Source organism: Lipotes vexillifer, unplaced genomic scaffold (assembly GCF_000442215.2).
Source record: "Lipotes vexillifer unplaced genomic scaffold, Lipotes_vexillifer_v1.1 scaffold182, whole genome shotgun sequence".
In the NCBI taxonomy this organism is placed as follows: domain Eukaryota; kingdom Metazoa; phylum Chordata; class Mammalia; order Artiodactyla; family Lipotidae; genus Lipotes; species Lipotes vexillifer.
In genome coordinates, this window is record NW_006798798.1 from 7,603,766 (window position 1) to 7,620,898 (window position 17,133).

General features: G+C 37.5%; 2 pseudogenes; one reads left to right on the top strand and one right to left on the bottom strand.

Annotated features, from left to right (window-relative positions):
* Positions 1-17,133, top strand: part of LOC103081758 (zinc finger protein 607-like) — a 72,169-nt pseudogene that overhangs the window by 13,302 nt on the left and 41,734 nt on the right.
* LOC103082833 (60S acidic ribosomal protein P1 pseudogene) lies at positions 14,037-14,367 on the bottom strand (annotated as a pseudogene).

Here is a 17,133-nt window from a genome sequence, read left to right on the forward strand (position 1 = left end):
ATAATGCTATTTGCTGTAACATGGATGGACCTCGAGATTATCATACTAAATAAAAGTAAGCCAGACAGGAAAAGGCAAGTATCATATGATATCACTTATATGTGGAATATTAAAAAAATAATACAGGGACTTCCCTGGTGGTCCAGTGGTTAAGACTCCATGCTCCCAGTGCAGGGGGTCCAGGTTTAATTCCTGCTCAGGGAACTAGACCCTGCATGCTGCAACTAAAAGATCCCACATGCTGCAATGAAGACCTTGCATGCAGCAACAAATATGCTGCACACCACAACTAAGACCCAGGGCAGCCAATAAATAAATAGATAAATATTGTTTTAAAAAGATACAAATGAACTTATTTACAAAACAGAAGTATACCCACAGATACAGAAAACAAAGTTATGGTTTACCAAAGGGGAAGTGGGGGAGAGAAAAATTAGGAGTTTCGGATTAACATGTATACACTACTATATATAAAACAGATAACCAACACGGATCTACTGTATAACACAGGGAACTATACTTAATATTTTATAATAACCTATAAGGGAAAAGAATCTGAAAGATGTTATATGTATAACTGAATCACTTTGCTCTACACCTGGAACTAACAACATTGTAAATCAACTATTCGTCAGTAAAAAAAAAAAAAGAAAACAAAAACAACAAAAAAACTCAGCATGGTATTGGCACAAAAATAGTCATGCAGGTCAATGGAGCAGAAGAGAGTCCAGAAATAAACCTATGCACCTATGGTCAATTAATCTATGACAAAGGAGGCAAGAATATACAATGGAGAAAAGACAGTCTCTTCAACTAGTGGTGCTGGGAAAACTGGACAGCTAAATGTAAGACAATGAGATTAGAACATTTACCTCACAACATATATAGAATAAACTCAAAATGGATCAAGAACGTAAATGTAAGACCGGAAACCATAAAATCCTAGAAGAGAACCTAGGCAAAACATGTTTTGACATAAATTGTCACAATATTTTCTTAGATCAGTCTCCCAAGGTAAAAGCAAAAATAAACAAATGGGACCTAGTTAAACTTAAAAGCTTTTGTACAACAAAGGAAACTTTCAAAAAGACAAAAGGACAACCTACAGAGTGGGTGAAAATATTTGCAAGCAATTCAGCCAACAAGGGGTTAATATTACAAAATATACAAACAGCTCATATAAATCAATATGAAAAAACAACCCAATCAAAACATGGGCAGAAGACCTAAATAAACATTTCTCCCAAGAAGACATACAGATGGCCAACAGGCACATGAAAAGATGCTCAACATCACTAAGTCTTAGAGAAATGCCAATAAAAACAACAATGAGATATCACCTCACGATGGTCAGAATAGTTATCATCCAAAAGTCTACAAATAAATGCTGGAGAGACTATGGAGAAAAGGGAACCCTCCTACAGTGCTGGTTGGAATGTAAATTGGTACAGCCACTATGGAGAACAGTATGGAGGTTCCTCAGAAAACTAAAAATAGACTACCATCTGATCCAGCAATTCTATCCCTGGTATATATTTGGAAAAAACTAAAATCACTAGTCAGAAAAGGTACATGCACCCCAATGTTCACTGCAGCACTATTTACAACAGCCAAGCTATAGAAACAACCCAATTGCCCATCAACAGATAAATGGATAAAGAAGTTATGGTAGAAAACAAATGCTGGAGAGGGTGTGGAGAAAAGGGAACCCTCTTGCACTGTTGGTGGGAATGTAAATTGGTACAGCCACTATGGAGAACAATATGGAGGTTCCTTAAAAAACTAAAAATAGAACTACCATATGACCCAGGAATCCCACTACTGGGCATATACCCTGAGAAAACCATAATTCAAAAACAGACATGTACCACAATGTTCGTTGCAGCACTATTTACAATAGCCAGGACATGGAAGCAACCTAAGTGTCCATTGGCAGATGAATGGATAAAGAAGTTGTGGCACATGTATACAATGGAATATTAGTCATCCATGAAAAGAAACGAAACTGAGTTATTTGTAGTGAGGTGGATGGACCTAGAGTCTGTCATACAGAGTGAAGTAAGTCAGAAAGAGAAAAACAAATACCATCTGCTAACACATATATAAGGAATATAAAAAACAAAAATGGTTCTGATGAACCTAGGGGCAGGACAGGAATAAAGACACAGACGTAAATGGACTTGAAGACATGGGGAGGGGGAAGGGTAAGCTGGGACAAAGTAAGATAGTAGCACTGACATATATACACTACCAAATGTAAAATAGCTAGTGGAAACAGCTGCATGGCACAGGGAAATCAGCTTGGTGCTTGGCCACCACCTAGAGGGGTGGGATAAGGAGGGTGGGAGGGATATGCAAGAGGGAGGGGATATGGGGATATACATATGCATATAGCGGATTTACTTTGTTATACAGCAGAAACTAACAACACTGTAAAGCAATTATACTCCAATAAAGATGTTTTAAAAAATAAAAAGTTATGATAGAGATTGGTTCAAGATGGTGGAGTAGAAGGACGTGTGCTCACTCCCTCTTGCAAGAGAACTGGAATCACAACTAACTGCTGAACAGTTATCGACAGAAAAACACTGGAACTCACCAAAAAAGATACCACACATCCAAAGACAAAGGAGAAGCCAAAATGAGATGGTACGAGGGGTGCAATCACAATAAAATCAAATCCCATAACTACTGGGTGGGTGACTCACAAACTGGAGAACAATTATACCACAGAAGTCCACCCACTGGAGTGAAGGTTCTGAGCCCTACGGAGGGTTTCCCAACCTGGGGGTCTGGAAATGGGAGGAGGAATCCCCAGAAATCAGACTCTGAAGGCCAGTGGAATTTGATTGGCAGGACATCGACAGGACTGGGGGAAACAGAGACTCCACTCTTGGAGGGCACACACAAAGTAGGACCCAGGGGGAAGGATCAGTGACCCTATGGGAGACTGAACCAGACCTACGTGCTAGTGTTGGAGGGTCCCCTGCAGAGGCAGGGGGTGGCTGTGGCTCACCGCAGGGACAAGGACACTGGCAGCAGAAGTTCTGGGAAGTACTCATTGGCGGGAGCCCTCCCAGAGTGGAGTCCACATACCATTAGCCCCACCAAACAGCCTGTACGTTCCAGTGCTGGGTTGCCTCAGGGCAAACAACCAAAAGGGAGGGAACTCAGCCCCACCCATCAGCAGGGAAGTGGCTTAAAGTTTTACTGAGTTCTGCCCACCAGAGCAACACCTAGGTCTACACACCAACAAGTCCCTCCCATCAGGAAGCTTTCACAAGCCTCTTAGCCTCATCCATCAGAAGGCAGACAGGAGAAACAAGAATAACTACAATCCTGCAGCCTGCAGAACGAAAACCATAATCACAGAAAGACAAAATGAAAAGGCAGAGGACTATGTCCCAGATGAAGGAACAAGATAAAACCCCAGATAACAACTAAATGAAGTGGAGATAGGCAACCTTCCAGGAAAAAAAATCAGAATAATGATAGTGAAGATGATCCAGGACCTCAGAAAAATAATGCAGGCAAAGATTGAGAAGATGCAGGAAACGGTTCACAAAGACCAAGAAGAATTAAAGAACAAACAGAGATGAACAATACAATAAGTGAAATGAAAAATACACTAGAAGGAATCAGTAGCAGAATAACTGAGGCAGAAGGACAAGTGACCTGGAAGACAGAATGGAAATCACTGCCACAGAACAAAGAAAAAACAATGAAAAGAAATGACAGCCTAAGAGACCTCTGGGACAACACTAAACGCACCAACATTCGCATTATAGGGGTCACAGAAGGAGAAGAGAGAGAGAAAGGACCCAAGAAAATATCTGAAGAGATTATAGTCAAAAACTTCCCTAACATGGCAAAGGAAATAGCCACCCAAGTCCAGGAAGGACAGAGAGTCCCCTACAGTATAAAACCAAGGAGAAACACACCAAGACAAATAGTAATCAAATTGATAAATAAAAGACAAATTATTAAAAGCAACAAGAGAAAAACGACAAACAACATACAAGGGAATTCCCATAAGGTTAACAGCTGATTTCTCAGCAGAAATTCTATAAGCCAGAAGGGAGTGGCAAGATATATTTAAAGTGATAAAATGGAAGAACCTACAACCAAGAATATCTAGCAAGGATCTCATTCAGATTCAGCAGAGAAATCAAAAGCTTTACAAACAAAAACTAAGAGAATTCAGCACCACCAAACCAGCTCTACAACAAATGCTAAAGGAATTTCTCTAAGTGGGAAACACAAAGAGTAGAAAAGGACCTACAAAAACAAACCCAAAACAATTAAGAAAATGGTAATAAGAACATACATATCAATAATTACCTTAAATGTGAATGGATTAAATGCTCCAACCAAAAGACACAGACTTGCTGAATGGATAGAAAAACAAGATCCATATATATGCTGTCTACAAGAGACCCACTTCAGACCTAGGGACACATACAGACTGAAAGTGAGGGGATGGAAAAAGATATTCCATGCAAATGGAAATCAAAAGAAAGCTGGAGTAGCAACACTCATATCAGATAAAATAGACTTTAAAATAAAGAATGTTACAAAAGACAAGAAAGGATGCTACATAATGATCAAGGGATCAATCCAAGAAGATAATAACAATTATAAATACATATGCACCCAACATAGGAGCAACTCAATACATAAGGCAAATGCTAACAGCTATAAAAGAGGAAATCGACAGTAATACAATAATAGTGGGGGACTTTAACCCTCACTTACACCAATGGGCAGATAATACAGACAGAAAATTAATAAGGAAACAAATTTTAAATGACATAACAGACCAGATAGATTTAACTGATATTTATGGGACATTCTATCTGAAAACAGCAGATTACACTTTCTTCTCAAGTGCACACGGAACATTCTCCAGGATAAATCACATCTTGGGTCACAAATCAAGCCTTGGTAAATTTAAGAAAATTGAAATTGTATCAAGCATCTTTTCTGACCACAGTGCTATGAGATTAGAAATAAATTACAGGGAAAAAAAAGTAAAAACACAAACACATGCAGGCTACACAATACGCTACTAAATATCCAAGAGATCACTGAAGAAATCAAAGAGGAAATAAATACCTAGAGAAAAATGACAATGAAAACACAACAATCCAAAACCTATGGGATGCAGCAAAAGCAGTTCTAAGAGGAAAGTTTATAGCAATACAATCCTACCTCAAGAAACAAGAAACACCTCAAATAAACAATCTAACCTTACACCTAAAGGAACTAGAGAAAGAAGAACAAACAAAACCCAAAGTTAGTCGAAGGAAAGAAATCATAAATATCAGAGCAGAAATAAATGAAATAGAAACAAAACAATAGCAAAGATCAATAAAACTAAAAGCTGGTTCTTTGAGAAGATAAACAAAATTGATAAACTTTTAGCCAGACTTATTAAGAAAAAGAGGGCGAGGAGTCAAATCAGCAAAATTAGAAATGCAAAAGGAGAAGTTACAACGGACACCACAGAAATACAAAGCATCCTAAGAGACTACTACAAGCAATTCTATGCCAATAAAATGGACAACCTGGAAGAAATGGACAAATACTTAGAAAGGTATAACCTTCCAAAACCAGGAAGAAATAGAAAATATGAACAGACCAATCACAAGTAACGAAATTGAAACTGTGATTAACAATCTTCCAACAAACAGAAGTCCAGGACCAGATTGCTTCAGAGGTGAATTCTATAACACGTTTAGAGAAGAGCTAACACCCATCCTTCTCAAACTCTTCCAGAAAATTGCAGAGGAAGGAACACTCCCAAACTCATTCTACGAGGCTACCATCACCCTGCTACCAAAACCAGACAAAGATACTACAAAAAAAGAAAATTACAGACGAATATCACTGATGAATATAGATGCAAAAATCCTCAACAAAATACAAGCAAACAGAATTCAACAACACATTAAAAGGATCATACACCATGATCAAGTGGGATTTATCCCAGGGATGCAAGTATTCTGCAATATACACAAATCAATCAATGTGATACACCATATTAACAAACTGAAGAATAAAAACCATATGGTCATCTCAATAGATGCAGAAAAAGCTTTTCACAAAATTCAACACACATTTATGATAAAAACTCTCCAGAGGGACTTCACTGGTGGTGAAGTGGTTAAGAATCTGCCTGCCAATGAAGGAGACGTGTGTCCGAGCCCCAGTCTGGGAAGATCCCACATGCCATGGAGTAACTAAGCCCATGTGCCACACTACTGAGCCTGCACTCTACAGCCCACAAGCCACAACTACTGAGCCCGAGTGCCACAACTACTGAAGCCTATGTGCTTAGAGCCCGTGCTCTGCAACAAGAGAAGCCACTGCAATGAGAAGCCCGTGCACCACAACAAAGGGTAGCCCCTGCTTGCCACAGCCCACACGCAGCAATGAAGACCCAATGCAGCCATAAATAAATAAATAAATAAATAAATAAATAAATAAATAAATAAATAAATAAACAAATAAGCAAATAAGCAAATAATTTTATTTATTTAAAAAAAGACTCTCCAGAAATTGGGCATAGAGGGAACCTACCTGAACACAATAAAGGCCATATACGACAAACCCACAGCAAACATCATTCTCTATGGTAAAAAACTGAAAGCATTTCCTCTAAGATCAGCAACAAGACAAGAATGTCCACTCTCACCACTATTATTCAGCATAGTTTTGGAAGTCCTAGCCATAGCAACCAGAAAAGGAAATGAAATAAAAGGAATCCAAATCAGAAAAGAAGAAGTAAAAATGTCACTGTTTGCAGATGACATGATACTATACATAGAGAATCCTAAAGATGCCACCAGAAAACTACTAGAGGTAATCAATGAATTTGGTAAAGTTGCAGGATACAAAATTAACGCACAGAAATCTTCTGCATTCCTATACACTAACAATGAAAGATCAGAAAGAGAAATTAAGGAAACAATCCCATTCACCATTGCAAGAAAAAGAATAAAATACCTAGAAATAAACCTACCTAAGGAGGTAAAAGACCTGTACTCAGAAAACTATAAGACACTGATGAAAGAAATCAGAGATGATACAAACAAATGGAGAGATATACAATGTTCTTGGATTGGAAGAATCAATATTGTGAAAATGACTATACTACCCAAAGCAATCTACAGATTCAATGCAATCCCTATCAAATTACCAATGGTATTTTTCACAGAACTACAACAAAAAAATCTTAAAATTTGTATGGTGACACAGAAGACCCCAAATAGCCAAAGCAATCTTGAGAAAAAAAATCTGAGCTGGAGGAATCAGGCTCCCCAACTTCAGACTATACTACAAAGCTACAATAATCAAGACAGTATGGTACTGGCACAAAAACAGAAATACAGATCAATGGAACAGGATAGAAAGCCCAGAGATAAACCGATGTACCTATGGTCAACTAATCTATGACAAACGAGGCAATGATATACAATGGAGAAAAGACAGTCTCTTCAATAAGTGGTGCTGGGAAAACTGGACAGCTACGTGTAAAAGAATGAAATTAGAATACACCATACACACAAAGAAAACCTCAAAATGGATTAAAGACCTAAATGTAAGACTGGACACTATAAAACTCGTAGAGGAAAACAGGAAGAACACTCTTTGATATAAATCACAGCAAGATCTTTTTTGACCCACCTCCTAGAATGGAAATAAAAACAAAAATAAACAAATGGGACCTAATGAAACTTAAAAGCTTTTGCACAGCAAAGGAAACTACAAACAAGATGAAAAGACAACCCTCAGAAAGGGAGAAAATATTTGCAAATGAATCAACGGATAAAGGATTAACCTCCAAAATATATAAATAGCTCATGCAGCTCAATATCAAAACAACAACCCAGTCAAAAAATGGGCAGAAGACCTAAATAGACATTTCTCCAAAGAAGACATACAGATGGCCAACAAACACATGAAAAAATGCTCAACATCACTAATTATTAGAGAAGAGCAAATCAAAACTACAATGAGGTATCACCTCACACCTGTTAGAATGGGCATCATCAGAAAATCTACAAACAATAAATGCTGGAGAGGGTGTGTAGAAAAGGCAACCCTCTTGCACTGTTGGTGGGAATGTAAATTGATACAGCCACTATGGAGAACATTGTGGAGGTTCCTTAAAAAACTAAAAATAGAATTACTGTATGACCCAGCAAATTGCACAACTGGGGATATACCCAGAGAAAACCATAATTCAAAAACACACATGTACTCCAGTATTTATTGCAGCACTATTATGATAGCCAGGACATGGAAACAACCAAGTTGTCCATGAACAGAGGAATGGATAAAGAAGATGTGGTACATATATACAGTGGAATATTACTCAGCCATACAAAGGAATGAAATTGGGTCATTTGTAGAGATGTGGATGGACCTGGAGACTGTCATACAGAGTGAAGTAAGTCAGAAAGAAAAAACCAAATATTGTATATTAACACATATATGTGGAATCTAGAAAAATGGTACAGATGAACCGGTTTGAAGGCAAAAATAGAGACACAGATGTAGAGAACAAATGTATGGACACCAAGGGGGAAGGGTTGGGGGGAGATGAATTGGGAGAGTGGGATTCACATATATACATTAATATGTATAAAATAGGTAACTCATAAGAGCCTGCTCTATAGAAAAATAAAAAAAATTTAAAAATTAAAAAAAAAAACCCTGCTGTATAGCACAGGGAACTCCACTTCACTGTACAGTAGAAACTAACACAACATTGTAAAACAACTATACACTTATTTAAAAAAAAGTTATGCTATATGTACACAATAGAATACTATTCAGCCATAAAAATGTATGAAATTCTGCCATTTGCAGCAACATGGATGGACCTAGGGAATATTATGCTTAGTGAAATAAATCAGAGAGTGAAAGACAAATACTGTATGATATCACTTATATGTGGAATCTAAAAAAAAAAAGAGAAACTAATGTATATGTAAAACAGAGACTGACTCACAGATAAAGCAAAAAAAAAACTAGAGGGTACCAAAGGGGAGAGGAAAGAGGGAGGGGCAAATTAGGAGTATGGGATTAAGAGATACAAACTACTATGCATAAAATAGATAAGCAATAAGGATATATTGTATACACAGGGGATTATAGCCATTATCTTATAATAAACTTTAATGGAGTATAATCTGTAAAAATACTGAAGCACTATGCTGTACACCTGAAACGAGTATGATACTGTGAATGAATTATACAAATAAATAAATAACAAGGCATAATAAATAAAACAATAAATGAATCATATTACATGGATCAATTTAATGAAAAACAAACTAATACTAATTATGAAATAGATAATTTGAATAGCCCTATATAACTATTAAGGAAATTGAATTCATAATTTAAAATCTCCCCAAAATACAATCTCTAGGCTCAGATAATTTTGGTAGAGAATTCTACTGAACTTTTTTTTTCCTTTCTTTTTAGCTTTCCACAGGATCAGTTGAACTGCCAAACATTTAAAGAACCAACTCCAACTCTAGACAATCTCTTCGAGAAGCATAGGATCACTTATGGAGCCAGTACAAACTTTATACCAAATGCCAGTATTCATTCTATGAAGCCAGTATTGACTTGACACCAAAACCAGACAGTCCAAAAAAGAAAACTACCAACAAATATTTCTCATGAATATAGCTGCAAACTCCTTAGCAAAATACTAATAGAATTTAGCAGCATATAAAGAATTACTATTAACCATGACAAGTAGGGTTCATTCAGTACATGCAAGGCTGGTTCAATATTTGAAAATCAATGTAATCTGCCATATTAACAGACTAGAAAATTACTTGATCATATCAACTGATGTAGAAAATGTATTTGACAAAATTCATAACCCATTCATGATTAAAAAAGAAAAACTTTTGGAAGCTAGGAATGATTGGGTAGCTTCTTCAACTTGATAAAGAGTATCTACAACAAATCTACAGTTATCATCATATGTAATGGTGAATGACTGAATGCTTTACCCATAAGACTGGGAACAAGGCAAGGACATTCACTCTCACCACTGCTACTCAACATAACTCTGTAAGTTCTATGCAGTGAAATAAGGCACAATAGGGATTTAAACATTTACAGCTCAGAAAGGAGTGCCTAAAACTGTCCCTTTTTGCAGATAATGTGACGGTTTATGTAGAAAATCCCACAGAATCTACTACAGATGAACTTCTAGAAATAAGTGATTTTAGCAATGTCATAAGATACTAGATCAACTTGCAAAATCAGTTGTATTTCTATTACTAGTGATGAACATGTGGAAACAAAAATTGAATACTATTTACAACTGTGTCAAGAATTAAATACTTAGGTGAAAATCAAACAAAACAAGTATAGAACTTATAAGCAGATAAGTACAAAACACTGATAAGAAATTTAAGATCTAAATAAATAGGTATTCCTTGTTAAGAGATTGGAAATTCAACATAGTCAAATGTCAGTTCTCCCCTAACTGATATACAGGTTTAATGCAATTCCTATCAAAATCTCAGCAAGGTTTTTAATACAATATTCTAAAATTTATGTGGAGAGACAAACTGCAGTAGCTAATACAATTCTGAAAAAGAAGAATAAAGTGGTAAGACTCCCTCTACCCAGTTTTAAGGCTAATTACATAGCTATAGTACTCTACTGTATGATATTGGCAGGGGTTGGGTATAAAGTCAATGGAACAGAACAGAGGATAAAGAAATAGCCCTACACAAGTATGGAAAATGGATTTTTGACAAAGATGTAACTTAGTACAATGGAAGATGGATAGTCTTTTCAACAAATGGTGCTGGAGCAATTGACTATCCATAGGCAAAATAATCTACCTAAAAATTACACCATATACAAAATTTAGCTTACAATAGATAATAAATTATAAAGGGAAAGTATAAAACTTTTAGAAGATAAAACAAAATATTTCTGACCTAATTATTGGTGGTGACACATTACACATGACACCAAAAGCATGATCATAAAAGAAGTAAGTGATAAATTAGACTTTATTAAAATATAAAACTTTTGCTCGGCTAAAACCTTGTTAAGCAGATGAAAAGACAGGCTACAGACTGGAAGAAAGTATTTGCATACCCAACCAGAAATCCAACAAATCCCAATAATCTAACAGAGAACTCATAAATAGAACATATAAAGCGCCCAAAACTCAACAGTTAAAAACAACAACATTATATTTAGAAAATGGGCAAAAGGCATGAAGAGATATTTCACCAAAGAGAATTTATGGATGGCAAATGAGTACATGAAATGATATTCAGTGTCACCAGCTATTAGCTAAAAGCAAAATTAAAACCAAAATGAGAAACTACCACATGCCTATTAGAAAATCTAAAATTGAAAATAGCAACAATACTATAAATTCTGGCAAGGATGTTGAGAAATGGATCTCTTGCATATTCCTGGTGGGAATGTAATATGGTATAGCCACTCTGGAGAAATAGTTTGGCAATTCTTTAAAAAATAAAGGGCGGGGGTGGGGAGTAAATTAGGAGTTTGGGATTAACAAATACACACTATATGAAATAGATAAACAAGGACCTACTGTATAGCCCAGAGAACTATATTCAGTATCTTGTACTAACCCATAGTGGAGAGGAATCTGAAAGAGAATATATTAATGTACACACACAAACTGAATCACTTTGGTGTACACCTGAAACTAACACAGCACTGTAAATCAACTATACTTCATTTTAAAATAAACATACACACACACACACACACACACACACACACACACACACACACACACACACACATATAAACTTACCATATAACTCAGCAGTTGTACTCCTGGACATCTATCCCAGAGAAATGAAAGAATTTGCCCACATAGCATTGTGTGCCTGATTGTTCATAGCAGCTTTATCTGTAGTAGCCTAAAATGGAAACAACAAAAATGGTTCTCCATACCATGTAATACTACTTAGCATTAAAAAGGAATAAACTACTGATACATGTAACAATTTAGATAGATCTCAAGAACATTATGTTTAGTTCTGGAAGCCAATCTCAAAGGGTCATGTACTACACAATTCCATTTATATAACATCCTTGAAATGACGAAATTATAGAAATGTGAAACAGATTAATGGTTTCCAGGGATTAGGGATGGTGGGGTGGGGTGCAGGTGTGATTTATAAAGGGGTAGAGAAACATCTTTGTGGGGGTGGAATAGTTCTGTATGTTGATTGCAGTGGTGATTACATGAATCTATGCACATTATAAAATGACATAACTATATAAACACATTGTACCAATGTCTAATTCTGGGCTTTGATATTGTACTCTAATTATGTAAGATGTAACCATTGGTAAAAACTGCGTGAAGTAAAATCAGGACTATCTCTGCACTATCTTGCAACTCCCTGTGTATCTATAATTATTTCAAAGTTTAAAAGTTAAAAAAAAACTTTCAATAAATGGGCTGAAAACCAGAATGCACACAGCTGAATTGTGAACTAGGAAGCCAGGGATTAAATTGGTATACAGCCCAGAAGAAACCAAATGTAACAAAGAGATGCAATGTATGGAACAAAACGACATAAAAGATAGAAACTGATTTTCCTCCAACCATTTAATATAAGTCCCAGAAGACAATAGAGCTAATTGAGGAGAGATAGTAGTAATCAATGAAAATTACCTCAAAATAAGGATGTAAGTCCTTAATTTGAGAGAGGCCTACCAAGTTAATAAAATTCTATTTAATAATTATTCTGACATATTTTTCATTTTAACATCTATGAAACTGAAATGCATCTTTATATCAGAGACATGTCATAGTTTAATTCAATGTTTTCTTTCCTTTTCAATGGTACATAAAATAACTGTGGTCCTAAACGTGACATCTTTGACAAAATTAAGTAAAGAATAAGTACCAGGCTTCCCTGGTGGTGCAGTGGTTGAGAATCCACCTGCCGATGCAGGGACACAGGTTGGTGCCCAGGTCCGGGAGGATCCCACATGCGGTGGAGCTGCTGGGCCCGTGAGCCACGGCCGCTGAGCCTGCACGTCCGGAGCCTGTGCTCCGCAATGGGAGAGGCCACAACAGTGAGAGGCCCGCGTACCGAGAAAAAAAAAAAAAAGTACCTACATCTAGGCACATTTTAGCAAAATTTCCAAAGAGAAATAAAAAGATAAAATACTGAAAGCTTCAAGAAAGATTTTTAAAGTTTACTTTCATAGGAATAAGAAATCAGTTTGGGACAGAAATCTGTCTGCAGCTGAACTTGGTCCTCGCCCTCTCAGACTGCAGTCAAGGTGTCAGCTGGGGCAGCAGTCATCTCAAGGCTCAAATGGGGAAGGATCTGCTTCAAAACTCACTCATATAGTTGCTGATAGAATTCGGAGTGTGAGCCTTGGTTCCTCGCTGGCTGTTGGCCAGAGATCATCCTTAGATCACAGCGTGGAAACTTGCTTCATCAGAGAAAGCAAAAAGAACCAGAGTGTTATGAGCAAGTTACAGACTTTTATAACCTAATCTCAACAGTGAGCTCCCATCACTTTTGCCATATTTTATTCATTAGAAGCAAGTCACTAAATCTATCCCACACTAAAGCAAAGGAGATTACAGAAGGATGTGAATACCAGGAAGCAGGGATCAGTGGGAGCCATTTTAGAAGCATCCTATCTATCGTATCTTATTACTTGCTACTCCATCTCCCATCCCCCCCTAGACAATTTTCTCATTTCTGAGCCAGAGAATACTGTTACAGGTTAATCCAGAGTCACACATATATCACCTGAAATCAGTACATGCTCTTCAGATACAAAATGGACCCTACTATAGGTTTTCACCTCTCAGGAATTCCCAGCATGGATCTGTAAGCAGGCTCTAAATCATTTCCTTGCCCACCCCTAAAGGCCTCACAAAGCCTGGGATTTCACCACATTCTTTTTTTGTTTTGTTTTGTTTTGTTTTAGAGAGTTCAGCTTTTTATTGAACATGTAACAAAAGAGGTTTAGTCAAAGAGATCAAGGCCCATGTCAACATCAGACTCCTCAAATTCTTCTTTGCTTCCACTTTCTCCTCCTCAGCTGGGGCAGAAGTGGTGGAAGGGGGAGGACCTTCTGCTGGTGCAGGATCAGCTGCTGGGGAAGGTCCCTGAGCCCTTATATTGCAGATGAGGCTCCCAATGCCAGAGCCTTTGCAAACAAGCCTGGCCAGAAAGGTTCAACATTTACACTGGCTGCTATAATTAGGGCATTGATCTTATCCTCCATGACCATAACCTCATCGTTGTGCAGGATGAAGGCCCAGTAGATGCAGGTGGGCTCTGAGATGGAGGCCATGGTGTGGGCGAATGCTAAGCAGGGAATGCTGGGTGCAGTGCTAGCCTCAGGATGAAGTGAGGGCCTAAGCCTAAAGCGTCCTGCAGCTTCCTCAGAAGGACTGAGCACCTTAGCAGCAGCTGAGGCCAATCAACACTGAATCCTATTTTATCTACAGACATGGGTCTATGGAAAAGTTCGGAACTTTCCCATGTGCAAATGAAATCATCCTTTATCATCAAATTGCAGAACTGACAAGAGATGGTCAAGTATCTCTCTGAAGGGACTTTGTTTTTGCATCACCTCTGGTCTAGACAGAAGACTGATTACCTAGGAATGCTGATTTCTCCAGTACACATTTGAACAGTGGTTTGAGAAGACGGGGGCACAGAGGAGGAACCTGGAATGCATTCCTCCAAAAATAGGAGGGTTTCAAAATAAAAAATTAAAGTCTTCACATAACCTAAAAAAATGACAGAATTTAACACTGAAAACCAACTTACATGACCAATGAGTTTAGAATTGCAAGAATTAGACAGTCTTCCTTGGAATTCATCTACTCAAGAATCCCAGAATCCAGGGAAGTCTTATCTGGGAGGAGGGAAAAAATGAGGCAATGAGACCAGATTTGCCATGGAGTTCACAAAATGTCAAGGTTTTTCTCCTCCATTTTTTTCTTCCAAACCACCCTCCCCCCATATATACATTGGGAAGATAAGGTGGAGTCTAGGGACCTCTATGCTTTCTGCAAACCCCAGGGAACCCTGATGTAAACAGATGGACTCCTAGCAGATGTTCTCCTGCATTAAAACAGAAGTGTGGGCACTTTAACAGGATTTCCACCAGTACTGCATTCTGGGATGCTGAGCTACACTTGTGACTAGGCTGTTCAAACTTGCTCTTCCAGGCCAGAGGAGGGGCCATATCATCCATATAGAACCTCCTTTAAGGTTTCTGGAACCTGGTTGATCTTCCACATCTGAAGTGAGAAAACTGCACAGACCACGCATTCTTCTAAGCCTACATTACAACTCTCAGATTCTCATGGCTCATCGCTCTCATTTAGTATCCAGACTGGGAAGGATGAAATCATGCCCACTGTATCCAGCCAAAAATGAATAAATTTTTGTCTTTTTTTCTCTTTTAGTCCTAATCATCAGAACCTGCTATGAGATTAAGAACCATCAATTAGCAGTCTTTGTTGAAGGGCCAGGTGTCCATGAGCCACACACATTAATCTACACTAGGGAGATATCAAGAGTCTTTTATTAAATGGCCCCATCCTTCTTCCCCTTGATTATTTAAATTGAAGTATAATACACATAAAGTATGTAAAAGACACTGATCTTAAGTATACAGCTTGATTATTTTATGTGTACAGGAGGGTGACTACCACCCAGATTGAGATACAGGGTTTTTCTAACATACAAGTTTCAGTCATGCCCCTTCCCGGTCTATACCCCCTGGGTGGCCAATGTTCTGACTTCTATCATAATTGGTTAGTTTTACCTACTTTTGAACTTCACATAAATGAAATCATACAGTACATACTCTTTTGTGACTGACTTCTTTCACTCAGCATAATACCTTTAAGACTCATCTATGTAAATGTACCAGTACTTTCTTTTTTCATATTGTTATGTAGTACAATTTTCTTATGCATCCTGCTAGGGCATTTTGGTTGGTAACATTTTTGGGTTAAAATAAACAAAGCTGCTATTAACATCTTTACCCATATAATTTTGTGGATAAATGTAATCATTTCTCTTGAATATATACTTAGAAGTGGCATTGGGAATTCCCTGGTGGTGCAGTGGTTAAGAATCCACCTGCCAATGCAGGGGACATGGGTTCGATCCCTGGTCTGGGAAGATCCCACAGGCTGCGGAGCAACTAAGCCCATGCACCACAACTACTGAGCCTGCGTGCCACAACTACTGAAGCCCGCATGTCTAAAGCCTATGCTCCGCAACAAGAGAAGTCACCACAATGAAAAGCCCACGCACCACAACGAAGAATAGCCTCTGCTTGCCACAACTAGAGGAAGCCAGCGCACAGCAATGAAGACCCAATGCAGACAAAAATAAATAAATAAATAATATAAAAAAAGAAGTGGCATTAAGGGTCATAGGATAGTATATCTTTCTCTTGATTTCGTAGAAAAGTTAAAGATACTCTTATAAGAGCTAGTGTATTTATGCTGAATGACTTTTCTTTACCCCTTCGTGTTCCAAATACATATCTGAACAAATCTATGTTTTCTAAGTATAACTATGTTGGATTACTGGGTAGAAAAGTATGGCTAGAAGTTCCTGAGTAATGAATGTATTGATTAAGTCTCATTGCTGTTTTTCTTCATATCTTCCTGACCTTCTAACCATAATGTTCTTCAAAAGCTGCTGAAACATCTTATACTAATAATCTCACTTTGCATCTAACATCAGTGTAATAAAAAATGTAAAAGATATGTAGCTTGCTGCATGAATCCATTCATTTCCAGACATTCCATGAATTCAAAATAATTTTCAGCTTGCTAGAATGTCTTCCATCTATATCTTCAGAGGTATATCATCTTAATTTAGTCTAGAGGTCTTTATCACCCCCTACTTTAGTTTTATTCCTGTAAGGATTACATTTTTCTTGCTCAATTATAAAGATCTGAAGGATAGCAACTACACTTTTAATGCTAATCTTCAAACGCTAGCCCAGGGCCTGCCATATTGTTAGCAATTACTAAATACCTGATAGTCATTCAGAAATACAACTTCTAGGAAACTGTCATTGGGA